Here is a 16,354-nt window from a genome sequence, read left to right as displayed (position 1 = left end):
TGTGTATATTGTTATTAGTTGTGTGTGTATGTTGTGTATGTTATGTGTGTGTGTGTGTTTTGTATGTGTATTGTGTGTGTCTTTGTGTATTGTGCATTGTTTGTGTTATGTGTATTGTTATAAGTTGTGTATGTTATGTGTGTGTATTGTGTGTATGTAGTGTATATTGTTTTTTTTTGTGTGTTATGTTATGTGTGCGTGTGTAGTGTGTTGTTTGTGAGTTATGAGGTGTTGTTATGAGTTGTGTTGTATATGTTATGTGTGTGTATGTGTTGTGTGTAGTGTGTATTGTTTATGAGTTGTGTGTATGTGTGTCGTGTATGAGTTGTGTGTATATGATTAAGTTGTAATCATATGAGGAGACACGACGGGAGTGTAGAGGCGATAGCGAAACCCACCAGATCGAGACGGATGATCACAGGGCATGGAGATGCCTATGCAACCGACGAGAACGAGATGGATGATCATAGGACATAGAGATACGCCGCTGCACACATAGATCTTGATATGAGTGATTAGGCCCATTGGCTCGGGCTTGATCATATTAGGATGTTGTCCATGATCATCTGGTGTGATTGCTGACACACATACTATATATATATATATATATATATATATATATATATATTTGCATGCGACGTAGATATATATTAAATATGTATGTGTATGACACGCCATAGGAGACAAAATTAAAATCTCCTCTTTCGATAATATTAAGTCGGTAAACGTAAGGCAATTAGATTGACCCACGTGACCTTCTATCGTTATAGGTAGGAATCGATTCCTAACGTAGGTTGAGTTGGTCGAGTCCCTCGAGACTCACCTATATCGCGATTCGCTATCTTGCCTACGACATAGAGATGTCACCGGTGACCTAAGGATATGGTATGCCTGGTCGAGGCCCTCAAGGGTATATCATCGAATCAGACTCATCTTGTAACGATGGTGATAACTTAACCGAACATCATGGTTGGTCGAGTCTCTCGAGACCATAGTGATTCGGAGAATAAATATGACGAGAATAATAAAGAGTTATGATTGACAAGAGTTACCTATCTTTACGGGTTTAGCGTGATTGGTCGAGTCTCTCAAGATTACGTTAAGATGCTGATTAGATCCCGATCCCCATTAGAGATTCGTCGAGGATCTTTGATTCATATACCGAAGGGAGTTATGTTAGTTTGTTAGAAAATATTACAGATATACTTAAATTGTACAAGACACAAACTAACAGATCATATTTCAAATACAAGCCCAACATTACACTGGATACTACATATGTTCTTGCTTATTCTATAATAATGCTAAACGCTGATGCACACAATAGCATGGTGAAAGATAAGGTTTGTTACTGAAGGAAGCTACGAGCTCTTGCTAGGTTGTTGGACTCCTCCGTTGACAATAGAGAGGAAGTCTCGATTCGTTGCGTCTATGATTGAGGCAACAATAGAAAGCATCGACGACGGAGGCAGAAGCAACGCTAGGATTGGCTCAAGGTCATGTGAGTGTGAAGAGTGGCTTTTAAGGGTAAGAAAAAGGGTTATTGAACTAGGTGCTTGCACGAAGCCTGGGTTTGAGTAAGCGCCTAAGCGGTACCTCATTGAAGCACACCACCTGGTCTACACATGAGACGCTCAAGCGCCTATTTAAATCATTGCTTTTCTTCCTTCTGTTACACTTCTTTGCTCAATGTCTTTACTATTCTCTTGATCTCTACAATTTTTTTCCTCTGCTGCAGCTATTAATTAAATGGCAGCTTATAAAATGATGTCAATTTTGAAGAGATCCTTAACTAAGATCAGGGCAACCTAGGACCACAAACTTGCACTAATTTTGTCATCCGCCAATCTGGTTAATCTTTATGGAACTCCTTTCTCTTTTCCCTATTATTGGTCTTCAATATTCACTTTTACAAGAGAATATTTTATTTTATTTTTCCTAATTGAAATTTATGATTTTTTTTCTTGGACTTGATCTGGTTAAGCTGTATGATTATAAAGATAATCATATTAACTCAAAACATGATCTTAATAATCTATGAAGTTATGAAGGACATATAAACATTTTTATCAGTGAATAGATTGAAATCCAACCTCGGGAAGGATGGGAGAAATGAACCTGATGCTTTAGAACATACTGCAGCATTTCTTTTACTAGGCACTGTCATCGGGAATGGTTGATATCGAGTCTCTCTGTGGTCGGTGCTTTGTTTTACTAGGCAAAGCTAGAATCCAGGAAGGAACCTCACAGCCAGATGCTGCCATCAAATTGACTATGTTCCTCAGAAAAGGCTTATCCTCTTCGATGAAGAATGTTACAGCTTAGAACAATAGGAGAAACTAGGCAGAAGATCACAAGGCATAAGATTGGGAAAAGAAGAGCTTTAGAATCTGGATAGACAAATTTTAGAAAAGCATAAGATTAGGAAAAGAAAAGCTTTAGAATATGGAAAGACGATCACAAGGAATGAAGCCTGAGTGTGCATCTGCATAAAGATCATTAACAGTAGAAACTAGGCAGAAGATGGAAAAGTTGAATTTTGGGCATGGTACTATTGTTTTAAGGTTCATAAACATCTCATCCAATCATGAATTCATATTTGCTTATTGGTAAGACTTAACTTTATTCATCTGTTTATTCTCATCAAGATGATGACATCCAATCCTAATCCAAAGTTCTGAATAGGCATTGCCTTCTGTATTAGGATGCATTCCCAACATGAGTTTGCATGACCTGATATGCTAGTCCCAAACCTTACCTCTACCATTGACCCTCTCCCTCTCTCTGCAGGATGTTTGATTATTACTGTTTGAGAAAAAGAGAGTGCTCAATGTTTTAAAAATTGTTAAATAAATCTAAATTGCTACTAATAACAATATTATTAGGGAGCCTCGAACTACCGTCTAAACAATTTCAATTGTATTAGTGCACTACACTGACATATTTATATTCATAATATAGAAAGGATATCCATCATTTAAAAGGAATAAGATATCATGCCTGTTCTGCTTGACAGACAGGCATATTTGATTAATCATGTGAATTTAATGTGCTAGAAATATAAAGATATCAGTTGTACCTCTGAAAAGCTTTGACGAATAGCAAGCAAAATTCCCTTTTTCACTACCGGCAAAAACAGGCTTTTGCTTAATCATCTCGGAGGCAGAATTTCTGTCAAAAGTTGTTCAGTTAGAGATGTATCATCTGAATATGAAACTGGGAAGTTCAGAGTGTAAATACGATTCTACATGCATACTTTCTACCAATGATGATTCGAACTGCATCAACCATAACTGTACTTGCAAGTTTTTCAACAGGAAAACTCACACTGAACAGTGTAGCACCACAGTAGTTTTTGAACAGGCTTTGACCACAGAATCAATTTGTTCTACAAAACCTAGCTCAAAAAGCTTATCAGCTTCATCCAAGACAAGATATTTAACCCTGCACAGAGCAAATACTAAATGAGATATGCATGACCATTAATAAAAGTTATTGCACTTTATACACCACTTCTTACATAAAAAATGCTGAATGCTATGGATACAAAGTCAATATGACAACATATTTATGTGTTAATAATATCTATAATACTTTAATGCAAGGAGTTTAATTTCGAATGATATCGCTCGGTACGGGCAGTATGTACCGATCCACCAGTAGACTGGTACACGAACCGTCTGTTATCGGGTGGTACCATCGATTAAGGCTATTTCCGCCCTATTACCATACGAAATCGATCGGTGATGGTCGATTTCGACCGTTGCTGCCCGCTACCGGGCGGTATTAGCTGAGGGAGAAGAAAGAAGAGGGAGAAGAAAAGGGAGAATTTGGAAATCCGACACCACTCTCCCTCGACGATCTCGATCTGTTGCCGTCCTATCATGAATGGTCGTCGCGCACCCACAATAACTCCGTTCAATGAACCGTTCGTCGCCCTCGTCTACATGTACAACTGCTTAGCAGCATGTTTTGGCCTGGTTTTAAGTCATTTTGCTTGTAAAAATGTAAGTTCGAACAAGTTGCAGCGCTACAGTGCGACAACTTACCAAACCGAGCAAAACAACTCTGTTTTCGCGTGCCACAGGTTGTTTTCTGCAGCTTACCATCGCATGCGAAACGTCAGCCGTCTCAACACTCTAAAACCACCCGGGTGGCACCATGGGGGATGGGGCTTCGGTATAGTGTCGAGTGTTGAATAATATTTCACAAGTTCGCACGTTACCTTGACGGGAACTTGTTGTCGCGCCTGGGACCCGGTGAGCAACTGTTTGTGGACTTGCAGCTATTCGTCAACCCTCTAAAGTCCTTGTTTTCCTCCTCCCCCTCTTTTCTCTTGTGGACGCAAGGTGCTCGCTGAATTGCTTGTAAAGCTTCCCCTTTTTACGAGACATCGGGACTTGTTCGTCGCTCATTCTTTGAACTAATCAACTTTCTCTTTTACAGATCCTTCGGGACTTGCGAGAGGTTGCAAGTAGGCTGATCTTTGTGGACGTAAATCGCAAGGGCGAAGCGCGACTTAGGCAACGCAAGCTAAGTTCGCGTCTTTGCCGTAAGGGTGCCTCACGACTTAGGCAATTCCAGCTAAGTCCATGACATTGTAGTATCAGAGCGGGCAAGCACTTTGAGCGAGCAGCGAAGAAACTTCGCAACTTTGCCATGGCAAAGCATCGTGGCGAATCAAGCAAGACGGGGCAAGCCGGACCCTTGCCCCAAGTAGCCGCAGGTGGGTTGCAAGTGCACACTCGCTCTCATGCTGTTGGAGGCGCTCAGGAGGAGCGCGACAGCAAACATGATGAGCGAGAAGTTGGCTGTTTTTTGTGAGCGGAGGCGCAATCTGGAACGCCAACCGGGAAAAAGAGTCATAAGGAGAGACTCACAACGGCGGAAACCCGCTTGGAAAAAGAGAGTGCTCAATGTTTTAAAAATTGTTAAATAAATCTAAATTGCTACTAATAACAATATTATTAGGGAGCCTCGAACTACCGTCTAAACAATTTCAATTGTATTAGTGCACTACACTGACATATTTATATTCATAATATAGAAAGGATATCCATCATTTAAAAGGAATAAGATATCATGCCTGTTCTGCTTGACAGACAGGCATATTTGATTAATCATGTGAATTTAATGTGCTAGAAATATAAAGATATCAGTTGTACCTCTGAAAAGCTTTGACGAATAGCAAGCAAAATTCCCTTTTTCACTACCGGCAAAAACAGGCTTTTGCTTAATCATCTCGGAGGCAGAATTTCTGTCAAAAGTTGTTCAGTTAGAGATGTATCATCTGAATATGAAACTGGGAAGTTCAGAGTGTAAATACGATTCTACATGCATACTTTCTACCAATGATGATTCGAACTGCATCAACCATAACTGTACTTGCAAGTTTTTCAACAGGAAAACTCACACTGAACAGTGTAGCACCACAGTAGTTTTTGAACAGGCTTTGACCACAGAATCAATTTGTTCTACAAAACCTAGCTCAAAAAGCTTATCAGCTTCATCCAAGACAAGATATTTAACCCTGCACAGAGCAAATACTAAATGAGATATGCATGACCATTAATAAAAGTTATTGCACTTTATACACCACTTCTTACATAAAAAATGCTGAATGCTATGGATACAAAGTCAATATGACAACATATTTATGTGTTAATAATATCTATAATACTTTAATGCAAGGAGTTTAATTTCGAATGATATCGCTCGGTACGGGCAGTATGTACCGATCCACCAGTAGACTGGTACACGAACCGTCTGCTATCGGGTGGTACCATCGATTAAGGCTATTTCCGCCTATTACCATACGAAATCGATCGGTGATGGTCGATTTCGACCGTTGCTGCCCGCTACCGGGCGGTATTAGCTGAGGGAGAAGAAAGAAGAGGGAGAAGAAAAGGGAGAATTTGGAAATCCGACACCACTCTCCCTCGACGATCTCGATCTGTTGCCGTCCTATCATGAATGGTCGTCGCGCACCCACAATAACTCCGTTCAATGAACCGTTCGTCGCCCTCGTCTACATGTACAACTGCTTAGCAGCATGTTTTGGCCTGATTTTAAGTCATTTTGCTTGTAAAAATGTAAGTTCGAACAAGTTGCAGCGCTACAGTGCGACAACTTACCAAACCGAGCAAAACAACTCTGTTTTCGCGTGCCACAGGTTGTTTTCTGCAGCTTACCATCGCATGCGAAACGTCAGCCGTCTCAACACTCTAAAACCACCCGGGTGGCACCATGGGGGATGGGGCTTCGGTATAGTGTCGAGTGTTGAATAATATTTCACAAGTTCGCACGTTACCTTGACGGGAACTTGTTGTCGCGCCTGGGACCCGGTGAGCAACTGTTTGTGGACTTGCAGCTATTCGTCAACCCTCTAAAGTCCTTGTTTTCCTCCTCCCCCTCTTTTCTCTTGTGGACGCAAGGTGCTCGCTGAATTGCTTGTAAAGCTTCCCCTTTTTACGAGACATCGGGACTTGTTCGTCACTCATTCTTTGAACTAATCAACTTTCTCTTTTACAGATCCTTCGGGACTTGCGAGAGGTTGCAAGTAGGCTGATCTTTGTGGACGTAAATCGCAAGGGCGAAGCGCGACTTAGGCAACGCAAGCTAAGTTCGCGTCTTTGCCGTAAGGGTGCCTCACGACTTAGGCAATTCCAGCTAAGTCCATGACATTGTAGTATCAGAGCGGGCAAGCACTTTGAGCGAGCAGCGAAGAAACTTCGCAACTTTGCCATGGCAAAGCATCGTGGCGAATCAAGCAAGACGGGGCAAGCCGGACCCTTGCCCCAAGTAGCCGCAGGTGGGTTGCAAGTGCACACTCGCTCTCATGCTGTTGGAGGCGCTCAGGAGGAGCGCGACAGCAAACATGATGAGCGAGAAGTTGGCTGTTTTTTGTGAGCGGAGGCGCAATCTGGAACGCCAACCGGGAAAAAGAGTCATAAGGAGAGACTCACAACGGCGGAAACCCGCTTGGATGTTTTTGAAGCGAGCTTGGAGGAACTCTACCATAGCCAACGAAGGCTTATTGGGGTAGAAAGCTCGCAAGAAGAAGTGGAGTCCAGGATCGACAAGGTTAAGGCCCTATTCGACCGATTGTCAGATGACACCAAAGACTTCGTGCAACACCGGAAGTTGTGGCGGACTCACTTAAAGGGTGACCATACTCACAAGAGCACTAAATACGGAAGGAAGCAATACTCACGTTGCGCCGCCATAAAACTTGAGGGCACCCGAGCCTCATGGTTATGGAGGGGCCAGTGATGCTAAAGAGCTCGAGAATTTTCTGTTCGACATGGAACAATGCTTTCGAGCTACGAGGCCTGATTATGAAGAAATCAAAGTTTCTATAGCAACAATGTATTTGAACGGAGATGCAAAACTTTGGGGGCAAACCCATTGGGAGGAGATCCAATAGGGTCGGTGTCAAGTTGACACATGAGAGGACTTGAGGTGGGAGTTGAGAACTTAGTTCCTACCGGAGAACACAAAGTTCGTCGTAAGAAGGAAGTTGAGATAGCTCCGCCAGAGTACTTCCATTTGAGACTACGTGAAGTAATTTTCTGCACTAATGCTAGACATATAGGACATGTCCGAGAAGGATAAGCTGTTCAGCTTCCTCGATGGTTTGAAGCTATGGGCTCAACAAGAACTACATCGAAGGAATGTCGCCGATGTGATCGGGGCAATTGCTGCCGTAGAAAGGCTCACCGACTTTGTTTTCTCTGAAGACCCGGGAAAAAAGAAACAATCTTCAGGCAATCGCCCTCCAAAATATTCTCGAGAGAAGGAGCTCGGGGGCGAATAAAGGAAGAAGAGTTCCTACAAAGGGCCAAGTCCGAAAGGCAAAGCCCCAAAACTTGGCGGATGTTTCTTGTGCGGAGGGTCGCACATGGTAAGGGAGTGCCCACAAAAACAAGTACTCAATGATTTAACAACTTCTATCCACCCCCCCAAATCGGACAAGGGCAAGGCTGTCGCTCTTAGTTCGAGTAGTTTTGAATCCAGTAGCGATAATGAGGAGTCGCAAAGAGCCGGATGGGAGCAATGCGTTTGTTGAACGCCATACAGGGCCAAGTGGGGGAGAACATGAAGACAAGGCTACAAAAAGTAGGAAGTGGTGAGCTTATATACGTAGACATCAAGCTCAATGGCCAAACAACTCGTGGAATGGTGGACACAGGCACTACCCACAACTTTATCGTCGATCGAGAAGCAAAGCGACATGGGCTGATCTTGGAGAAGAGTCCAAGTCGAATGAAGGCGGTGAACTCGGAGGCCAAGCAAATCTCTGGGTTGGCGAAGGGAGTTCCCATCAAGATCGGAACATGGAGCGGGAGCACAAACATGATGGCGGTGCCACTGGATGACTTCCAAGTGATTCTTGGAATGAAATTTATACACGCGACGAAGTTGGTGCCAATGCCATTCCTTAACTCCCTTTGTGTGATGGGAGATAACGACCCCTATGTGGTTCCTGTCTCTCGGAGAGGAGCCAGGGAACCCTAACATATATTTGCATTACAACTAAAGAAAGGGGTGTGAAAAGGTGAATTAACATTCGTGGCTGTTATGAAGCTGGAGCCACTCGACGAGAAGGCCATTCATAAACCTACTGTGGTGGCGAACGTCCTGAAAGAGTTCACAACGTTATACCACCCGAGTTGCCGAAGACTCTTCCGCCACACATAGGCATGGATTACAACATCGAGTTAGAGTCGAGAGTGAAGTCTCTAGCGAGACCACCCTACTGTATGCCCCCGCCAGAGTTGGTAGAACTCAGAAAGTAGTTAGGTGAACTGCTAAGCGGGGGTCTCATCCGTAGTTCTCTTCCAGAAGAAACAAGATGGGAGCCTCCGACTATGCGTCGATTATTGAGCCCTCAATAAAGTGACGGTAAAGAACAAGTATCTCATCCCGCTCATCGCGGACTTGTTCGACCAGTTGAGCAAAGCCAAGTATTTATTAAAACTCGACCTTCGGTCAGGGTATTGGTAGGTGCGCATTGTTGAAGGCGACGAAGCGAAGACTATCTGCGTGACCAGGTATAGAGCGTTTGAGTTCTTGGTGATGCCTTTCAGCTTAACCAACGCACTGGCCATGTTCTGGACTTTCATGAACTAGCTATTCAAGGAATATTTGGATAAGTTCGTGGTCGTCTACTTAGACGATATCGTCATCTACAGTCAAACGCTCGAGGAGCAAGTCAAGCAACTTCGGACAATCTTCGAGGTTATCAGGGAGAATACTTTGTTCGTGAAAAGGGAGAAATGCTACTTTGCTCAAACAAAGATCTTATTCTTGGGGCATCGAATCAGTTATGGCTCTATTTGGATAGATAAATCGAAGGTGCAAGCGGTTGTGGAATGATAAATGTGAAATTGCTAAAGGAGCAGCCTTGGAAGTGGTATGATAAATGTGAAATTGCATTCCAAGATCTGAAGGTTGCTGTGTTGGAAGACTAGTGCTTAAATTGCCAGACTATGGGGAGCCCTTTGAAGTCCATATAGATGCTTCAGACTTCGCTATTGGGGGAGTACTCATGTAGGAGGGTCATTCGGTGGCCTACGAGAGTCGCAAACTCAATGAAATCGAGCAATGATACCCGGTGCATGAGAAGGCGATGATAGCGGTGATCCACTGTCTACGAGTTTGGCGACACTACCTTCTTGGATCGCGATTTGTACTAAGGACGGACAATATCGCTTTGAGCTATTTCTAAACTCAGAAGAAACTCTCCCCAAAGCAGGCATGATGGTAGGACTTCCTGACTGAGTTTGATATGGCAATGGAGTATAAGCTCGGAAAGGCTAATGTCGTGGCCGATGCATTGAGTCGAAAAGTGGAGCGTGTGAATGACATACAATTAGAGGGCAGAGGCCAAGCAAGTCAGTTGCACTCCAACTTCCTTTCCCGGATCAGGAATGGACTATACAGAGATCCCCAAGCAGAAGCCCTAATATAGCTCATTAAAGAAGGCAAGACACGATGGTTTTGGGTCCAGGAGGGACTCGTTTGCACCAAAGGGAATGGGGTCTATGTTCCTCTAGTGGACAATCTAAGACATGAACTCTTAAGAGAGTGTCACGATTCCCTTTGGGCTGGACACCCAAGCATTCATAGAACCTTAGCTCTCGTGGAGCGGGCCTTCTATTGGCCGAAGATGGGGACTGATGTAGAGGAATATGTTCGAATGTGCCTCACTTACCAATAAGATAAGGTGGAGCAACGGAAGCCGGTGGGACTTTTAAAACCATTGCCCATACCAGAAAGGTCATGGGAGAGCATTTCCTTGGACTTCATATCAAGCTTGTCCGTAGTAGGGAGACTCGGATCGATACTCGTGGTGGTCGATCGATTTTCTAAGTATGAAACTTTCATTGCTGCTCCCCTACACTGTTCAGCAGAGGAGGCGACCAAGCTGATGATGAAGGATATGGTGAAGTATTGGAGAGTCCCGCACAATATCATCAGTGATCGAGACGCTCGGTTCCTGGGACGATTCTGGACCGAGCTATTCAAATTGTTGGGTCGAATTTATACTTCTTCACAAGCCTCCACCCCCAGACGGATGACTAGATTGAAAGGATAAACTCGCTCTTAAAGCAATATCTTCGGCACTACGGGAGTGTCAACCAACGAGATCGGATGAAGTTGTTAGATATTGCCCAATTCTCCTACAACTTGCAGTGGAGCTCTGCGTCCAACAAGAGCCCCTTCGAGATCATTACAGGGCAACAACCGTCAACTTCTTATACCATGGTAATTGGGTATACTGAGAATAGTCTGTCAGCCTACCACTTTGCAAGAGAGTGGCACCGAAATACAGATATTGCGCTGGCTTACTTGGAGAAGGCGACAAAAAGAATGAAGAAGTGGGTAGAATTGGGAAGGCGACTGTTAGGACCCTTTTTCTGGGCTTTTTAATAATGTTTATTGAGTATGTTTAGTCCAGTTGTTTATTGAGTCTGTTTGGTTCAGTTAGAGTCAAGTAGAGGTTTATTTAATATTTATTTATTATTAGAGTTCAAGTCCTGATGGACTCTGGGTGGAACTCTATAAATAGGGATGTAACTGCTTCTTTTCAATTATCTATGAAAAATACTATTCTGTCTTTTGACAAACTCTAGGAGGCCGATCCCCTCGAAGCGATCAAGGAGGGCCGATTCCCTCGAAGCGATTAAGGAGGCCGATCCCCTCGAAGTGATCATCCCTTTCTCTTTTCTTTTTTACGATAAGGCTTTAGGGTCTTATCATTTGGTATCAAAGCGACGATAAGACCTTTAGGGTCTTACCAATGGGTATCAGAGCGACGACCCTTGGCGTTCTCGCTGTAGTGTTGCCATAAAAAATTTGTGTGAGGAAGGGTGAAGCCAGTAGCCATGAACGTCGATCCTTCTCAACCGAGAAGGAACCTCTGCGTCTTGGTCACCGACCATCGTTGCCCCTTCTCCACCATCGTCATTGCTGCCCAGTCATCAGCCGCCACCATCGCTGCTGCCCCCTTGCTGCAGTTATCTTCATCTTAGGAAAAAAAAAAAAGAAAGAAAGAAAGAAAGAAAGAAAGAAAGAAAGAAAGAAAGAAGAGAAAGAAGAGAGAGAAGAAAACATGCCGCAGCCATGCACCCTTGCTTCCCTTGCTTGCGGCCAGCACACCGCCGGCCGTCGCTGCTCTCTGGCCAGCGACCGACCCTGCCCCGCTTCTGGCCAGAGTCCACCGTGGTCGTCGCCTCCCACTCGAGTCACCACCGCTGCTAGGAGACGACACTGCCAATGTCTCATCCTGCCAAGAGGGCTTCTTGTTCGCTTTGGCCCATCCGAATATGAGAATGTTGATTGCCAGCTCGCCAAAATTCATCAAACTTCTACAGTGTTAGAATATCAGAGTAGGTTTGAGAGATTGTCAAATCAAGCTAGAGATTGGTCGGACCAACAACTTCTGGATACATTTATTGAAGGGTTTATTCTAGAGATCCGGTGTGAAGTTAAGGCTCGTCAACCCCGTACTATGATAGTTGCGATCTCATTTAGAAATCTACATGAGAAAAAAATTAGCAAGGAAAGATCAATAAGGGGTTTGTATTCTGATGAAAAATGGAGTATGGAGCACCGATGTAAACAAGGGCAACTTCTGATGATTGAACAAATTAGAGAGGAACCGAAAGCTAAGAATGTGGACTCCGATCATGAAGGTATAAATTCTAATGAAGATGTTGGACCTACTATACATATAATGCATGCATTAGCCGACTACTCTAACCCGCAAACTATGGAAGTTGGCGAAACTCTGGAACATCAGCCTGTTATAGTTTTGATTGATACTGGTAGCACTAACAATTTTATGGACAGTGAGACTGTTGACCGATTGGCCCACCACATTGAAGACTATGACAGATTCGAAGTAAAGATCATTGATGGACGGATTTTCACTTATGATAGCAAAGGTTCAAAGATAAAATTGATTATACAGGGCCAGAAGTTTCATTCAACGATTACTACACTAAAAGACCGACCCGTTGCTTACACTATCAAAAAGTGGAGACCATACTTACTTAATCAATGGGTTGTGATGCGTTGCAGATAGTCTATGGCTAGTGCTAAAAGAGAAGCTCCCCGAGATTGATGCTGCTTAGCCTTGAGGACAAGGCTGATTTGAAGAGAGAGGAACTGTTAGGACCCTTTTTCTGGGCTTTTGAATAATGTTTATTGAGTTTGTTTAGTCCAGTTGTTTATTGAGTCGGTTTGGTTCAGTTAGAGTCAAGTAGAGGTTTATTTAATATTTATTTATTCTTAGAGTTCAAGTCCTGATGGACTCTAGGTGGAACTCTATAAATAGGGATGTAACTGCTTCTTTTCAGTTATGATTATCCCTTTCTCTTTTCTTTTTTACGATAAGACTTTAGGGTCTTATCATTTGGTATCAGAGTGACGATAAGACCTTTAGGGTCTTATCAGCGACCACAAGAGTTCAAGATCGGCGATTTGGTGTTGGTCAAGCTCCAACCAGCATCACTCCGATTCTTTAGGAACAAAGTAAATAAAGGATTGGTGCGCAAAGTATGAAGGGCCCTTCCCAATTATCAGCATGGTGGGCAATGTCTCCTACAAGTTGCAGCTACCGGCGTGGTTCAAAATTCATAATGTTCTTCACGCCAACAACTTGAAAGCCTACCACTCGGATCCGCAAGATGCTTCCCGAAGTGTTCCAACTTGGCTACCCCCCACCACAGCCTCCTACGAGAAGTGAGTTGAAACCATTTTAACGAATCACAAGATAAAGCTACCCATTGGAGCTAAGCATACCAAGTACTTAGTGAAGTGGCGAAAGCTTCCCCGAACTAAAGCCAGTTGAGAGATTGAAGATGCCCTATGACATGAAGTAGCTATCATCAACTATTAACAAGCATCGACGAGGGCGTCGAGTTTGAGTAGGGGAGAATGTCACGAACGATCGTCGCGCACCCGCAATAACTTCGTTCAACGAACTGTTCGTTGCTCTCGCCTATATGTACTCATGCTTGGCATCGTGTTTTAGCTTGGTTTTAAGTCTGTTTGCTTGTAAAAATGTTAGTTCGAATAAGTTGCAGCGCTATAGTGTGACCGCTCACCGAATCGAGCAAAACAACCCCAAAACAGCTCAAAACAACTCAATTTTCCCGTGCCATGGGCTGTTTTCTGTAGCTCGTTGTCGCACGTGAAATGTCAGCCATCTCAGGACCTTGGAACCACCTGGGTGGCACCATGGGGGATGGAGCTTCGGTATAGTGTCGGGCGTTGAACAATCTTTCGCAAGTTCGCACGTTATCTTGACGGGAACTTGTTGTCGCACTCGGCACCCAGTGAGCAATTGTTTGTGGACTTGTAGCTGTTCGTTCAACCCTCTAAAGTCCTTGTTTTCCTCCTCTCCCTCTTTTCTCTTGTGCACGCAAGGTGCTCGCTGAATTGCTTGTAAAGCTTTCCCTTTTCACGAGACATCGGGACTTGTCTGTCGCTCGTTCTTCGAACTAATCAACTTTCTCTTTTACAGGTCCTTCGGGACCTACGAGAGGTTGCAAGTGGGCTGATCTTTACGGATGCAGATTGCAAGGGCAAAGCGTGACTTAGGCAATACAAGCTAAGTTCGCGTCTTTGTCGCAAGGGTGCCTCGCGATTTAGGTAAAATAAGCTAAGTTCGCGTCTTTGCCGTAAGGGTGCCTCACGACTTAGGCAAGTCCAGCTAAGTCCGTGATAATCCTCTTTCGTCGGATGCCGCAGATGAGATGTCGCCTTCTCGTTTGAGGCGAGAGGGCATCGGCATCGTCGGCGACTTCTCATCCGCACAGGGAGAAGAAACCAAGTAGAAGAAACGAGGCAACGTCGCCTTTATGACGTCACCCTATTTTCGCGAGGAGAAGAAACCTGGCGACGAAATGAGGCGACGTTTCTTCTCCCCATACGAGTAGAAGAAACGAGGCGACGTCACCCTTTTTTTTTTTATTATATATATGTATATATATATATACACCGAGTGATACGCTAGAACGTATCGCTCGATATACTCGTATCGTATCGAGCTAAGCTCGATACTCCGGCATGATATGAAATTACGAACCTTGCTTTCATTTGCCTTCTCTAATCCCTATAAGATAAGGACTTCACAAACTCGAATTTGCATATTGTGATTAAAAAAGAAATGGTCTAAATTCCTGTATTTTGTATAGAGATAATAAATCAGTTGTGATTGCTATTCTGAAAAAACACCATTTTCCTGCTCCAATCCCACAATCTAACATCTTGCACCTGTCCAAGTTTTCTAGTAAACAGAGTTGGCTGATCATAACAACATTCAATAGAGATCTTAATACATTTATACATGCTATTGTATTCTCACAACAGTCCTATTCAACTACTCTAACCTTTCAGTGTAGTAGTCGTTGTAGTCTTCTGAAGAACCCTCTCCATATGTTGGCTAGTGGCAGTTGTAACCTTACTTCCACATCTTCCCTTTATGATTACCTACTTTCCATTAATAAAAAACTTTATAATTAGTTTAGAAAAATTCCAAGAAACATCACCCAGGGTTGATAGTCATTCAATTCCAAGCAATACTTTGAAGTCTTTCAAGGATAGCAAAAAGAAGTCCACAAGCAATTCTTGGCCCTTTATAATCAATTTTATCTTCGAACATTTACTATCACAAGTTAAAATCCGTCCATCAGCGATCTTTATTTCGAATTTTTCACAGCCTTCAATATGGTAGACCAATCAGTCAGTAACCTTACTATTCATAAAATTGTTAGTGCTACCAGTATCAAGAATTCGTAGATCCGTAAAAGTTGTAGGGGCATTAGTCAAGCCGAAAGGCTTTATTAAGAATTCGTAGTGACCATATCAAGTTCTAAACGCTATTTTTAAGAAATCCTCTTTCTTAATCTTCAATTGATAGTAGCCAGACCTTGGATCAATCTTGGAAAAGACTTATGCACTCTACAATTGATTAAACAAATCAACAATTTTGGAGAGATGATACTTATTTTTTATGGTTACTTGAATCAACTGTCTATAATCAATACAAGGCCTCAATATTTCATCATTTTTATTAATTAACTACATTGGAGCACCCCATGACGATACATTAGACCGAATGAAACTCTTATCAAATAGTTCTAGTAATATTTACTTAAATTCCACTAACTTGAGTAGTGCCATTCTATAGGAAGGCTTAGATACTAGGGGTGTCCCGAGGACCAAATCAATAGCAAATTCACCTTTTCCTTTTGGAGGTAATCCGGGCAAGTCATCCGAGAATACATCAAGGAACTCTCTTACCACAAGAATTTCATTTAGATTAATTTCTTGATCTGAATACTCCTTTACATATAAAAGATAGCAACAACAGACCGTTTGTATAAGACGATAAGCTTGAAGTACCGATATAAGACAAGGAGGTGAATCATGCCAAATACCCTTAAAATAAAGGATAGGCTGATTTGGTATGCAAAAAGTGATCACTTTTATATAACAATCTATACTGGCATGATAGGAAGATAGCCAATCAATGCCAAGTATAATATCAGAACCCTGAATCTCTATGAGAATCAAATCAACAAGAAGTTTGAGTTCTCCAATAGAAATCAAATAAGATGGATAGATCAAGTTTTTTGTCAAAGAATCCACAACAACCGTAGTTACATATAGCATATAATTCAATGGTTTAGGTTGAACACTTAAGTGATGAGCAAAATATTATGAAACAAAAGATAGATTGGAATCAGGGTCAAACAAAACTTTTGTAGTTCTATTAGAAACTTGAATAATATCTTCGACCACCGATTTAGAAGTTCTGAATTCCTGTACAATGATAGTA

The 16,354-nt window shown here is 42.7% G+C and overlaps 1 long non-coding RNA gene across 1 annotated transcript; it reads right to left on the bottom strand.

Annotated features, from left to right (window-relative positions):
* Positions 1 to 2,985: 2,985 nt before the first annotated feature.
* On the bottom strand, positions 2,986 to 5,584 carry LOC135618466 (uncharacterized). The gene is made up of 4 exons (XR_010489019.1): positions 5,343 to 5,584; positions 5,166 to 5,257; positions 3,257 to 3,444; positions 2,986 to 3,171 (listed from the first exon to the last, which is right to left on the bottom strand). It is a non-coding gene; the product is annotated as an uncharacterized LOC135618466 (long non-coding RNA).
* Between the last annotated feature and the right edge of the window lie 10,770 nt (positions 5,585 to 16,354).

The sequence above is a fragment of the Musa acuminata genome, chromosome BXJ2-8 (assembly GCF_036884655.1).
Source record: "Musa acuminata AAA Group cultivar baxijiao chromosome BXJ2-8, Cavendish_Baxijiao_AAA, whole genome shotgun sequence".
NCBI classification, from domain to species: domain Eukaryota; kingdom Viridiplantae; phylum Streptophyta; class Magnoliopsida; order Zingiberales; family Musaceae; genus Musa; species Musa acuminata.
This window is presented reverse-complemented; position numbering and strand designations above follow the sequence as displayed.